The sequence below is a fragment of the Tamandua tetradactyla genome, chromosome 12, assembly GCF_023851605.1.
Source record: "Tamandua tetradactyla isolate mTamTet1 chromosome 12, mTamTet1.pri, whole genome shotgun sequence".
Lineage (NCBI taxonomy): Eukaryota > Metazoa > Chordata > Mammalia > Pilosa > Myrmecophagidae > Tamandua > Tamandua tetradactyla.
In genome coordinates, this window is record NC_135338.1 from 17,284,943 (window position 1) to 17,300,341 (window position 15,399).

A 15,399-nucleotide genomic window follows, 5' to 3' on the forward strand; every position below is an offset into this window, starting at 1 on the left:
TGGACCACCAGAAGCAGGAACTCCCAAATATAGCAAAAAATAACTCCAGCCCAGGAAGCTCCTGAGCAGGCCTCAGATTCTGTGGTCAGTATCTCCTGTATGCAGAGTTGTGGAAACATTATGGGTTACCATGGTGATTGGTACCTAGGGATCCCAGGCAGAAGTCCTGCAGTAGGGAACTCCTTCAGGAGTTCTGGACATCCCCTTGGGTCTAGGAAGAGTGGTCATCACTTCAGAAAAGCTGAGTGTATCACCCATGCACCAAGAGCTCCCTCCATGTGCCCATGAAATCCATCATGCCCATTAAATTTGCCTGGAAACAATGCCACATCAGCTTTTGTCTCCTACTGTCACTTGTGCAACCAAAACCATGTGTAATGCTCTAAACTTGGTCTCTTTATGGGGTTAATGAAATGAACCCTTTTTCTTCTTACTTTCTCAATGACCAAAGAATCATTGTGGGTCCAGAAGCAAAATTGCCTCAATACATACTAGGTAGGAAATGACAGGAAGGTCAGAGGTCCAGAATGTGTGACCCAGGAGACAGTTATCCTGCTGCTTTGAACTCAAAATGCTCCCTGCTCCTGGCTACCATTTTCTAAACTCTGCAGCTTTTAGCAGGGCTTGGCTTCTGTCTTTCTCCTCAGATTTCAACCTTTAGAGCTCCAGAGTTCACAGGTACATCCCAACCTTTCCACAAAGGAGATAATACTAAGCCCCCCCCCCCACTTTCTAAGATGAGGTTGGGGAGGTGGTGCATCAATAGGCTGATATGGATGATATTGTGGATTCTCTTCAATTGGGCAGGACTGTGCCATTTCCAGGAAGAGGACCATATGCTCCTCTGGTCCTTGCTGTCCTGTAGACCATACAGGCTGTCCATCACTTCTTGAAGGCTTCCACAATGTTGTAGATGCCTGAGCATCTGAGCTGCCAACTCACACTGGTTTGAGGTTGAGTGTGCTGTCACTGTATCAAGCATGATGATGGCCCCCAGTATTGAGGTTGATCCTATAGTAATCCTTGTGCACCCAGACACAAGGGAAATTGGCAAGCTATGCTGTTCTGCACTTTTCCACATTCTTTTCATTTCAGAAGTGTGTGGGCTGGTAGCAAATCAGCTTGGTGCATGTCCACTCACCCCTCTGCCTCCAGACTAAGTTTCCTTCCTTGTTCCAGGCTTCCTCCACCATGCCCAAGTTCTATGCATGAACAGAAGAATTCTGGCCCATGAAGCATGAGATGAGGTCAGTGTCACATGAGATGGAGCCCAGAAGGATGCTGGTATTGATGTATCTTAGACTTATTTGTAGATTTAAGTATTCAGCAGCAAGCCAATGGACAGAATTATGAGAAGGACCTGGAGACTGCAAGTTTCCACTGGCTTCATGTCCTTCTCTTCCAGCACAGATAGCCACTTGGCCCTGCTCTCTAGAATGGTGATGCCTACCCATTGATCAAGTCCCAAAGCACAATGGGTGTGGGAATCATGCGGGGGCCATCATACAAGACCAAGGATGTACCTGTGGCCAGCACAGTTACCAGCCAATTCCACCCCATACACAGTCAATTGCAGTGTACTGCAGGATGATGTCACTGCAGGTCATGTTGTCATGAAGCACATGCTCCATCAGGTGCTTGAGGAGGTTGCCCTGGTTTAATGTACCAGGCACTTGGGAGTGCCCATTTTTTCACAATGAAATACATTAAAGAGAGAATAGTTGAAAAGCAGCTTCTCAAACTCTGGGTAGGGGGCTTGCTATCCTGTCCTGCTTTCAAAAAAAGAAGTCAGAAAGTGATCTTTGGAATCTTGGAAATATCTATGTTCTCCTTTGTGGTGATATAAGGTAACACTACCTACATTTTCAAGTCTGACAATCCCTTCTCAACCTCCTGAGCTTTTCCATGTAGCTGTGTACATTGCATTGTTCACCATGGCCTCCACAGAAATGATAAGCTTCATCTTATTTTGTGAAAACCAGAAGACATTTAACACCAAAGTCTGGGGAGGTGGAGGTCCAAATGGCATCAATACTGACATGTTTTTCACAGCATGTGCCCATTTGGGCAAATAACCAACTACCCAATTTCATATCTTCATGTCCATTTTCCTCATTGTTGCAGCAAAGTGGGACACTCATTGCCTCAACTCTTCAAGAGTCACCTTTATGATTTCCTCTTTGTCTTCCCATGCAACAGAAAAGGAGACCTGGACATTCTCCTTGTGTTGCAATAGGTTTCCAGGATAATTTAGGTGACTGCCTTTAAAACAGTCAGGCACATCCATGATCCCTTTTGATGTGTCCACAACCTCAGCATACATGCATGAGAAGACAATGCTGCTGAATTTCTAGAACTCTGCCCAGTAGTCTGAATAGGACTCCACTGACCAATGGCACAAGTCAATATAATTTCCAAGTGCCTGGCTGCTGGTAGCACTGACCACTGCTAGTAAGCAATTTTTCTGTGTGTGCTTCCTGCTGCCAGGCACCCACATCACCTGGGTTCCATGACTTCCTTGTACCTGGCCCATGGTTCTTTGGACTTGGCTGTGGTGCACACAGTGTGAGCAGGGGTGACTCAGCAGTGAGCATGGAATGAGCATGACTTGCTGCCCTGGCAGGACATTATGTGCACCCTGTCCTGAGCCCCAGTTTAATATCAGTTTGATTGTAAGTAATAATCCATTATTGTAGCTTTTCTCTCATCTCAATTATTGTAGGGATAAGGATCCAATGATCTTATTTTTATTAAGAATATCCTTCAGCCATTTTCATGGATTTTCTGATGCCAGGGATTAATGATGGCCATTTTCCATAGGAAGCCCCAAGTTCACTTCTACTCCCTTGAAGTGAAAGCATGGAACACAAAGCAGGAAGATCCTGGGCCTGTGGGTTGGAAGCCAACTAGACTGACATGTTATAAACAATCCACAACCAGTCTCCACAGGGTATCTCTAGTGATCACACAGGTCCTTTGGGGTGGGGTTACAATGAGGATTCCAACTCAGGGATCTGGAATTGGACCTGAGGCTCTGAATTTCTAATTAGAACCCCCACTGACAAAATTTATGGTCATTTTTGATAATAATAACCCATGAGAATCACATAAAAAAAGGGGAGTTCTCAGCAGAAATGAAAGAGTATAATCCTGAACTGAGAAAATGAATGACTTAGATCAAAAAAGAAGTACCCAGTGCAGGCAGAAAGCAGGTAAAAAAGGACTATGGCAAGAGGACAGAAAGTGGAAGGTGCTCCTCTTTCTTTAGCAGCAAGAAAACCAAAATGGCACTCATCTCTGCCTGAAATTCCCTCAGCCTCTTGTCCCACCTCCCATTGGCTTCTCCCCTACATTCTTAAGTACTGACTGTCCACACCCTCTCACCATCCCAGATCTTACTCTTGATGCCCCTTTAAATCCTCAGTCCCCTCTCTTTCTACCCCTCTCCTTCCCCCAGGCCTCCTCAGTTAAGTACCGTGTCTCAATATCAGGAAAGCCACAGACATTACCCCAGATTCTTCCTTGGATGTTGGCACTCACAACCCCTTCCCCATATAGAACCTCTAATTCCTTAGTTTGTCAGGGACAGGTTGGCTGATTCTCCTTTATCACCCACACTGCAACCTTCTACTTCCTGGGTTGTCCTCATTTTTCACTGAATTTAGTGAACCATGTGACATGCTCATTTATTCTCCTAAACCCTCCCATCTGCCCCTTCATCTGATCATGTGAAGGATAAGATAGGAAGAGGCCTCTGGCCTTGTGAGCAGCCCAGAAGTGAGTTCCTGACTAGACTGTCCCAGTTTTGGGGCAATGTATGTTTCTAAGCCATGTAGCATGTGTGAGACATGCTGTCCCCTGAGGACTCCTTCAGAAATGGGAAGAATTTCTAATTCTTATTGAAATGGCCCAAATAGAAAAGTAGAGGTGGAGTCTGGGTAGTTGGCAGGGATGGGCAGAGGTCAGGCTCCAGAAGGGGGGCAAAAGTCTCTGTCAGGGTCACAGTCATCTGACCCCATACACAACAGAGCTGGGCCTGGGCAGTGGGGAGCACTGTGGGCCTGCTGCTGATGGTCTGCAAGCCCTCAACTGGGACACCTGACCCCTACCTTACCTCTGTTCAGACTCACTGGGTCCCACAGCTGGGTCTTCTATGGGCCTTGGGAACCTCAGCCAGACCCAGCCCAGGCCCTGCACTCCTAGCAATGACACCAGCCACTGAGGCCTCCCTAGGGCCCAAGAAGGGAGAGGCAGTCAGGGGGAGAGGAGACCATTTTCCTGTAGGCCCCTGTCCCCTGGGGACTGAGGGAATAAGAGAGGCATGGGCCATATCTGCCCCATTAGAGTTCTGGTGTCTGCACTATGGCCTGAATGCCACTCAGCCTCCTCACCATCCTTGTCCACTGCACAGGTCAGTACTGTCCTCAGCATCTTGATGCGAAGAGTACTGGGAGACACTCACAAGTCACAAGTATCCTTCATTTCCACCCTTCCCCCAGGCCCTAATTGGTGTTTGTGTTTGCTAGGTCCATCTCCCATCCTGTGCTGGTGCACCTGCCCTCAGTATCTGCCTCCCTGGGGGCCTCAGTCAAGTTCACCTGCACCCTGAGCAGTGAGCACACCTACTATGTTACATGGTACCAGCAGAAGCCAGAGAAGAGGTTCCAGTTCATATCCTGAGGATGGGATCCCCAATTGCTTCCTGGACTCCAGCTCTAGGGCTGACCACTACTTACCCATCAATGACCTCCAACCTGAGGACAAGGCTGCCTATTTCTGTGAGGCAGACCATGGCAGTAGGAGCAGCTTTGTGTAATGCATAGTGACACAGACAGGGGGGAAATGAGATGAAAACCTCCCACTGATGTGCTCTGTCCCCTCCTCCCTCCACTGGTTTGATCAGAAGCTTGAGGGAAGCCTCCTCACCTGCCTGCAGTCTCCACCTACCCAGGTGTGTGGGTCATTCATTGCTTGTGTCAGAGAACAGTCTGTCACTGTGCTCTCTGATCATGCCTGTTTGTGACTCACAACACAAGATCATTTGTTTTGCAGAATATTTTCTCAGAAATTTTTGTAGCATGTGGGATCATATGTGGACAAACATGGTTGTCCCAACTCACTAGCCTCATGATGAATGTTTAGTTTCCAGACTATGTAGAGCCATTCACAGGTGCACTCAGCAGGACTGTCCATCAGATCCTGTTACTTTCATCCCCACTCAGTATTTGTGATCCATCCACACAGAGCAGGGCTCTGGCATTTCCATGGAAATCTGAGACCTTGACCCTGACTCCTCACTGTCCCACGTGCACACTGAGCTTCTCCCATCATTCACCACACCCCAGTCTCCTCAAAGTGTCCAAAGGGCTCAGATCAGCATACCTCTATGAGCTGGTAAAAATAAAATGGAAACATTTTTATACAGCAGGATGAGAGAGGCAGGGCTGTCTCTGCCCCTGAGGCTTTGAGAGGGCCCACCATTGTCCTCCCCAAAATGAAATGGCTCATGGGTAGGAGAAAGCCCTGGTGGAATCACTCCCTCCACTGATAGCCCATGTGGACATTCAAGACAGGAGAGGACCCTCTGTTCTGAATGGCCATCATTGCTGAGACCTTGGATATTAGCCCAGGATGGCATGATTGCAAAAGTTGTATGGCAAGGAGAGGCCCTCTGGGCCTGGCTCAGTCTCTACTACACATGGGACCAGACCTTGAGGACCTCCTTCCCCATCCATAGGAGGCCAACTTGTTTTTTTCCAAAGTTCTTGGAGTTATCTAGAACTCCTTTTTTTTATTAATTAAAAAAAATTAACAAAACATTTAGAAATCATTCCATTCTACATATACTATCAGTAATTCTTAATATCATCACATAGTTGCATATTCATCATTTCTTAGTACATTTGCATCAATTTAGAAAAAGAAATAAGAAGACAACAGAAAAAGAAATAAAATGATAATAGAGAGGAAAAAAAAAACAAAACTATACGTACCATACCCCTTATCTCTCGCCTTCACCTACCACTATTTCAAACTGAATTTATATTAACATCTGTTCCTCCTGTTATTTATTTTTATTCCATATGTTCTACTCTTCTGTTGATATAGTAGCTAAAATGAGCATCAAACATAAGGTTTTCACATTCACAGAGTCTCATTGTGAAAGCTATATCATTGTTCAATCATCATCAGGAAACATGGCTACTGGAACACAGCACTACATTTTCAGGCAATTCCCTCCAGCCTCTCCACTACATCCTGAACAACAAGGTGATATCTACTTAATGCATAAGAATAACCTCCAGGATAACCTCTCGACTCTGTTTGGAATCTCTCAGTCATTGACACTCTGTCTCATTTTACTCTTCCCCCTTTTGGTCGAGAAGGTTCTCTCAGTCTCTTGATGTTAATTCTCAGCTCATTCGAGGGTTTTTCTCAGTCCTTTGATGCTGAGTCTCAGCTCATTCCAGGATCTTTGTTCCACATTGCCAGGAAGGCCCACACCCCTGGGAGTCATGTCCCATGCAGAGAGGGGGAGGGTGGTGAGAATGCTCATCATTTTGGCTAGAGAGAGAGGCCACATCTGAGCAACAAAAGAGGCACTCTTGGGGGTGACTCTTAAGCTTAAATTTTAAGTAGACTTGACCTATCTTTTGTGGGTTTAAGTTTCATGTGAACAAACCCCAAGACTGGGGGCTCAGCCCATAGCTTTGGTTGTCCACACTGCTTGTGAGAATATCAAGAATTCAACTTGTGGAGGTTGAATTTCTCCCCACTCTCACCATTCCCCAAAGGGGGCTTGCAAATGCATTTCCAGTCACTGATCAAATCATTCTGGGATTCATCGGGGGATCACTCTGGACAAACCAACAAAAACTCATGTGCTACCTGAGATTCCAAGTACTTATGACATTCAATCAAACTATCTACATTATTTATATTAGGAAATGCTCTAGTCAAAATCTAAATTTTGTAACAAATAAACATTTTTTGCTTTAGTCTCACACATAATGTGACATTTTAAAGTATTAAATATCTATTCTCAGCACCCTACAATAATGACAATCTTTTGTTCTTCCTCATGCAAAAACATTTTTAAAATTTGTACATTGTACATTTCACTATTATTGTACACTCTAAGCATTCCTAGATTATATCATCTTGATCTTTAACATCTATCTTTCTTTCTGATTTCATTTATGTCCCCATTCCTCCTCTCTCTATCATTCTCACATGCAGCTTCATTCAGTGTTTTAACATAATTACATTACAATTAGGTACTATTGTGCTGTCCATTTCTGAGTTTTTGTATCCAGTCCTGAGGCACAGTACGTATCCCTTCAGTTCCAATTACCCATTATCTTACCTTATTTCTATCTCCTGATGGTCTCTGTTACCAGTGACATATTCCAACTTTATTCACTAATGTTGGTTCATATCAGTGAGACCATACAGTATTTGCCCTTTAGTTTTTGGCTAGTCTCACTCAGCATAATGTTCTCTAGGTCCATCCATGTTATTACATACTTCATAAGTTTATTCTGTCTTAGAGCTGCATAATATTCCATCATACGTATAAACCACAGTTTGTTTAGCCACTCCTCTGTTGATGGACATTTTGGCTGTTTCCATCTCTTTGCAATTGTAAATGATGCTGCTATAAACATTGGTGTGCAAATGTCCGTTTGTGTCTTTGCCCTTAAGTCCTCTGAGTAGATACCTAGCAATGGTATTGCAGGGTCATATGACAATTCTATATTCAGCTTTTTGAGGAACCACCAAACTGCCTTCCACAGTGGTTGCACCATTTGACATTCCCACCAACAGTGAATAAGTGTGCCTCGTTCTCCACATCCTCTCCAGCACTTGTCATTTTCTGTTTTGTTGATAATGGCCATTCTGGTGGGTGTGAGATGATATCTCATTGTGGTTTTGATTTGCATTTCTCTAATGGCCAGGGACATTGAGCATCTCTTCATGTGCCTTTTGGCCATTTGTATTTCCTCTTCTGAGAAGTGTCTGTTCAAGTCTTTTTCCCATTTGGTAATTGGGTTGGCTGTCTTTTTGTTGTTGAGTTGAACAATCTCTTTATAAATTCTGGATACTAGACCTTTATCTGATATGTCATTTCCAAATATTGTCTCCCATTGTGTAGGCTGTCTTTTTACTTTCTTGATGAAGTTCTTTGATGCACAAAAGCGTTTAATTTTGAGGAGCTCCCACTTATTTCTTTCTTTCTTCAGTGCTCTTGCTTTAGGTGTAAGGTCCATAAACCTGCCTCCCTTATAAGATTCATAAGATATCTCCCTACATTTTCCTTTAACTGTTTTATGGTCTTAGACCTAATGTTTAGATCTTTGATCCATTTTGAGTTAACTTTTGCATAGGGTGTGAGATACGGGTCCTCTTTCATTCTTTTGCATATGGATATCCAGTTCTCTAGGCACCATTTATTGAAGAGACTATTCTGTCTCAGGTGAGTTGGCTTGACTGCCTTATCAAAGATCAAATGTCCATAGATGAGAGGGTCTATATCTGAGCACTCTATTCAATCACATTGGTCGATATATCTATCTTTATGCCAGTACCATGTTGTTTTGACCACTGTGGCTTCATAATATGCCTTAAAGTCAGGCAGCATGAGACCTCCAGCTTCGTTTTTTTTCCTCAAGATACTTTTAGCAATTTGGGGCACCCTGCCCTTCCAGATAAATTTGCTTATTGATTTTTCTATTTCTGAAAAATAAGTTGTTGGGATTTTGATTGGTATTGCATTGAATCTTTAAATCAGTTTAGGTAGAATTGACATCTTAACTATATTTAGTCTTCCAATCCATGAACATGGTATGCCCCTTCCATCTATTTAGGTCTTCTGTGATTTCTTTGAACAGTATCTTGTAGTTTTCTTTGTATAGGTCTTTTGTCTGTTTAGTTAAATTTATTCCTAAGTATTTTATTCTTTTAGTTGCAATTGTAAACGGAATTCGTTTTTTGATTTCCCCCTCAGCTTGTTCATTGCTAGTGTATAGAAATGCTACAGATTTTTGCATGTTGATCTTGTAACCTGCTACTTTCCTGTACTCGTTTACTAGCTCTAGTAGTTTTCCTGTGGATTTTTCAGGGTTTTCGATGTATAGTATCATATCATCTGCAAACAGTGATAGTTTTACTTCTCCCTTTCCAATTTTGATGTCTTGTATTTCTTTTTCTTGTCTAATTGCTCTGGCTAGAACTTCCAACATGGTGTTGAATAACAGTGTTGATAGTGGACATCCTTGTCTTGTTCCTGATCTTAGGGGGAAAGTTTTCAATTTTTCCCATTGAGGATGATATTAGCTGTGGGTTTTTCATATATTCCTTTTATCATTTTAAAGAAGTTCCCTTGTATTCCTATGCTTTGAAGTGTTTTCAACAGGAAAGAATGTTGAATCTTGTCAAATGCCTTCTCTGTATCAATTGAGATGGTCATGTGATTTTTCTGATTTGATTTGTTGATATGGTATATTACATTAATTGATTTTCTTATGTTGAAACATCCTTTCATACCTGGGATGAATCCTCCTTGGTCATGATGTATAATTCTTTTAATGTATTGCTGGATTCTATTTGCTAGAATTTTGTTGAGGATTTTTGCATCTATATTCATTAGAGAGATTGGTCTGTAGTTTTTTTTTTTTTTGTAATATCTTTGCCTGGTTTTGGTATGAGGGTGATGTTGGCTTCATAGAATGAATTAGGTAGCTTTCCCTCCACTTCAATTTTTTTGAAGAGTTTGAGCAGGGTTGGTACTAATTCTTTCTGGAATGTTTGGTAGAATTCACATGTGAAGCCATCTGGTCCTGGACTTTTCTTTTTGGGAAGCTTTTGAATGACTGATTCAATTTCTTTACTTGTGATTGGTTTGTTGAGGTCATCTATTTCTTCTTGAGTCAAAGTTGGTTGTTCATGCCTTTCTAGGAACTTGTCCATTTCATCTACATTGTTGTATTTATTAGCATAAAGTTCTTCATAGTATCCTGTTATTACCTTCTTTATTTCTGTGAGGTCAGTGATTATGTCTCCTCTTCCATTTCTGATCTTATTTATTTGCGTCCTCTCCCTTCTTCTTTTTGTCAATCTTACTAAGGGCCCATCAATCTTGTTGATTTGCTCATAGAACCAACTTCTAGTCTTATTGATTTTCTCTATTGTTTTCATGTTCTCAATTTCATTTATTTCTGCTCTAATCTTTGTTATTTCTTTCCTTTTGTTTGCTTTGGGGTTAGTTTCCTGTTCTTTCTCCAGTTCTTCGAAGTGGACAGTTAATTCCTGCATTTTTGCCTTTTCTTCTTTTCTGATATAGGCATTTAGGGCAATAAATTTCCCTCTTAGCACTGCCTTTGCTGCATCCCATAGGTTTTGATATGTTTTGTTTTCATTTTCATTTGCCTCGAGATATTGACTAATTTCTCTTGTAATTTCTTCCTTGACCCACTCGTTGTTTAAGAGTGTGCTGTTGAGCCTCCACATATTTGTGAATTTTCTGGCACTCTGCCTATTATTGATTTCAAACTTCATTCCTTTATGATTTGAGAAAGTGTTGTGTATGATTTCAATCTTTTTAAATTTGTTGAGACTTGCTTTGTGACCCAGCATATGGTCTATCTTTGAGAATGATCCATGAGCACTTGAGAAAAACGTGTATCCTGCTGTTGTGGGGTGTAATGTCCTATAAATATCTGTTAAGTCTAGCTCATTTATTGTAATATTCACATTCTCTATTTCTTTATTGATCCTCTGTCTAGATGTTCTGTCCATTGATGAGAGTGGGGAATTGAAGTCTCCAACTATTATGGTAGATGTGTCTATTTCCCTTTTCAGTGATTGCAGTGTATTCCTCATGTATTTTGGGGCATTCTGATTCGGTGCATAAATATTTATGATTGGTATGTCTTCTTGTTTAATTGTTCCTTTTATTAGTATATAGTATCCTTCTTTGTCTCTTTTAACTGTTTTACATTTGAAGTCTAATTTGTTGGATATTAGTATAGATACTCCTGCTCTTTTCTGGCTGTTATTTGCATGAAATATCTTTTCCCAACCTTTCACTTTCAACCTATGTTTATCTTTGGGTCTAAGGTGTGTTTCCTGTAGACAACATATAGAAGGATCCTGTTTTTTAATCCATTCTGCCAGTCTATGTCTTTTGGTTGGGGAATTCAGTCCATTAACATTTAGTGTTATTACTGTTTGGGTAATACTTTCCTCTACCATTTTGCCTTTTGTATTATATATATCATATCTGATTTTCCTTCTTTCTACAGTCTTCTCCATACCTCTCTCTTCTGTCTTTTCATTTCTGACTCTAGTGCTCCCTTTAATATTTCTTGCAGAGCTGGTCTCTTGGTCACAAATTCTCTCAGTGACTTTTTGTCTGAGAATGTTTTAATTTCTCCCTCATTTTTGAAGGACAATTTTGCTGGATATAGGAGTCTTGGTTGGCAGTTTTTCTCTTTTAGTAATTTAAATATGTCATCCCACTGTCTTCTTCCTTCCATGGTTTCTGCTGAGAAATCTACACATAGTCTTATTGGGTTTCCCTTGTATGTGATGGATTGATTTTCTCTTGCTGCTTTCAAGATACTTTCCTTCTCTTTGACCTCTGACTTTCTAACTAGTAAGTGTCTTGGAGAATGCATATTTGGATCTATTCTCTTTGGGGTGTGCTGCACTTCTTGGATCTGTAATTTTAGGTCTTTCATAAGAGTTGGAAAATTTTCAGTGATAATTTCTTCCATTAGTTTTTCTCCTCCTTTTCCCTTCTCTTCTCCTGCTGGGACACCCACAACACGTATATTTGTGCGCTTCATATTATCATTCAATTCCCTGAGCCCCTGCTCAAATTTTTCCATTCTTTTCCCTATAGTTTCTGTTTCTTTTTGGAGTTCAGATGTTCCATCCTCCAGTTCACTAATTCTAGCCTCTGTCTCTTTAAATCTACCATTGTAGGTTTCCATTGTTTTTTTCATCTCTTATCCTGTATCTTTCATTCCCATAAGTTCTGTGATTTGTTTTTTCAGACTTTCCATTTCTTCTTTTTGTTCATCCCATGCCTTCTTCTTGTCCTCCCTCAATTTATTGATTTGGTTTTTGAAGAGGTTTTCCATTTCTGTTCGTATATTCAGAATTAGTTGTCTCAGCTCCTGTATCTCATTTGAACTATTGGTTTGTTTCTTTGACTGGGCTATATCTTCAATTTTCCTGGTGTGATTTGTTATTTTTTGCTGGCGTCTGGGAATTTAATCAGATTTCCCTGAGTGTGGGACCCAGCAGGTTGAAAGACTTTCCTGTGAAGTCTCTGGGCTCTGTTTTTCTTATCCTGCCCAGTATGTGGTGCTTGTCTGTCTGTGGGTCCCACCTGCAAAAGATGTTTTGGCTCCTTTAACTTTGGAAGACTCTCACTGCTGGGTGTGTGGTGGAGACAGAGGAAAGGTTTTAGGTTGGTTTTAATGGCTTCAAATTGTGAAGTCCTGGCTTCTGAATTCCTTGAGAGAGGGACTCCACCTGAGTTGCATTTCATCCCTCCCACGGGGAAGGTTCAGGTGGTAGAGAGCCCTGAAAGCAGCCTGTTTCTGCGTTCGGGGCAGTTGCAACCTGTGTAATTCCAGCGCTGAGCCCAGAGGCAACCAGGCCTCTGTAGAAACAGCCACAGAAGGCTCTGTTTCACTCCCTTTCCTCTTTTTCATTAGCCCAATAGGCGACTTCTGCCTTGATCAGTTTCGCCTGAGCTGAGGGGCTATTTTTGTAGTCAGAAGTTGTTCATCAATGCCACTATTGGTGTTAGGTTGGGGTCAGTCTCTACTACTGTTGGAGACTCTTTCCTTTCCCTCTGGGAAGTCGCCTGTGGGGGAGGGGTGCTGGCCACCACAGCTTGGGGAACCACTGATCTGAGGCTCCCAGCTGTCCTGGGAAGCCGCGTGTGGGAGGGGCGCCGGTCGCCAGCCGCCGTGGCTTGGGGAACTGCTGATCTGAGGCTCCCAGCCAGCCCAGAAAGCCGCATGTGTGTGAGGGATACCGGTCGCCAGCCACCACGGCTTGGGAAACCACTGATCCGAGGCTCCCAGCAGGCCTGGAAAGCCACGTGTGGGGGAGGGGCACTGGCCGCCGTGGCTTGGGGAACCGCTGATCCGAAGCTCCCAGCTGGCCCAGGAAGGAGGGAGGGAAGGGCTCCGCCGCCACGCCACTGCGGCCCGGGGAAGTGCGCGCCGCTCGGAGACCTCACCGCAGTGGTGTCTCTTAACTGGTCCAGCCGTTCCAGACTAGGGTACACTGTGTGTCTGGTCTCTGTTGTGGCTCTGGGAGCTGTTCTGTACTGTTTCTAGTTATTTAGTAATTGTTCTGGAGGAGGAACTAAGATGCACGCACCTTACTAAGCCACCATCTTCTCCGAAAGTCCTGATTCCACTTTTATCACCACATAAAGATATAACCTGAATTTTATATTACAGAATATAGGGGACTTAGAGATACACAGAAGATAGAGATAGGTGAAACGTTAGCTAGTGAGGTTGCTCTCCAATGTAAAGGACTAGATAGGAGTGAAGGTGATTCTCTAGTGGGTCTAGAAGTAATATTACCATATAGAAGATGAACAAGATTGAAAGGGGTTGTATACACCTATGTGTCCCATTGATACACACTAGAAATATGAGTGAGTTCTTATAAGAATTACTTCAAAGATATGACTCTTTATGAAGAGTGTTTAAGTCCAGGGTACGGGGAGAAAACTGCTATTACATGCTATGAGTTATATTCAAAAGGAAACCATCAGTGCTACCGCAGCAACAGCAGAGGTAAATAATGGGGTGATGGACAAAATTTAAGAGGAGGTTTAGATTACCTACTTGGTGAGTGTGTGTTTATTGGTTTTCTGTCTATTGGGAACAATGAAATTATCTAAAATTGAGAATGTTGATGGGCTGTTGACTTTGAGCCCTCTACATGAAGCCCAATGAATGCAGATGGCTGAAGGATGCACTGACAGAGAAGTAGATTTGTGAATGATGGTGTATGCTTACGAACGAAGGTTGTGCTGCTACAAAAAGGAACAATGTCATGAGGCACGCAACCATGTGAATGAACATGTGGGATATTTTGTGAGACAAAATAAGCTAGAAATAAAAACAACAACAACAATGGTATTGTCACCTTTAGAAAATGCTTATAAGAAAACAGGGGCCTAGATGGTAGTCTTTTAGAGCAGACACATTAAATCCAGAGTGGTGATTATTATTTATGGATTTTGAGAGGCTGTTTTATATATATAACCTGATATTTAGAGGTAACAACAAAGCCAAACAGGTTTGGGTTAAAGTAATTCAGAACATAGGGGTAAGGAAGACAGTGTCTATATTTTAGAACTACACATTCTCTTTGAGACCAATGGAAGAAAGATTTATTTGATCTGGAACTGAAATTTTCTGTACTGCATAATCTAATTCAACTTATCTGTATAGCTCATTTGAACAACTGAAACACAGGAAGCACAGACTAAGAAAGAGGTTTTTAAATCCCATATAGATTATTGCAATGCCTGGAAAACACCCCAGATTATATTAACCAGATAATCAAAAAGTATTGGCAAAGTCCCCTGAGGGAGGGGAGAAAGACAATGGAACTATTAAACTTTACCATCAGGAAATCCCCTTATACTGTGTCAAACTTTAGGGATACCCAAATCAATAGACCATGCCCTTGAGCATGAGGCTTACTCTTGTTAACCTTATGCAGGTAGTGGAGAAGCTTAAGCTACCTATTGGCATGCCTAAGAGTTACTTCTGGATCAGATCTGGCCTCAGTCTCTCTAAGCCCAACTTTGCAAGTGAAATCATTGCCCACGCCCTTACTGGGACATGACATTCAGGGATGAAAGTGTCCCTGGAAATGTGGGAGATGACTCCCAGGGCTGAATCCAGACCTGGCACCATGGAATCAACAATTACATTCTGGTCAAAAAGAGAGAAAAATGCAATTAACAAAGTATTAGCAGCAAAGAGAGTTCAAATAGATTTGAGAGGCTACTCCAGAGGTTGCTCTTACACAAGCTTCAGTTAGACATTGCTACCTATCATAACCTCCCAACCCCCAACCAGGACCATTCCAGCTAATCCTAAAGAACACCTAGGGCAATATGTAAGATTCTACAAGGGTTTCAGGCACTAGAGTAGCTTTCCAGAAACCTACAACCTCCAGATGGATCCCTGGTCCAGATGAATCCTGAAATCTAGCCCAGCCTCTCCAGAACATCAGATAGTTCCATCTCCCTACACCATATTAGTGGCAGACCCTTCCAATATAAAAAATTTAGAATTGCCATAGCCCAAACAACCCTAATGAGAGCTATGGAAAGATCAAAGGTGA

At 42.3% G+C, this 15,399-nt stretch overlaps 1 pseudogene; it reads right to left on the bottom strand.

Moving 5' to 3' along the window:
- Positions 1-1,202: 1,202 nt before the first annotated feature.
- Positions 1,203-2,533, bottom strand: LOC143651340 (acetoacetyl-CoA synthetase pseudogene; annotated as a pseudogene).
- Between the last annotated feature and the right edge of the window lie 12,866 nt (positions 2,534-15,399).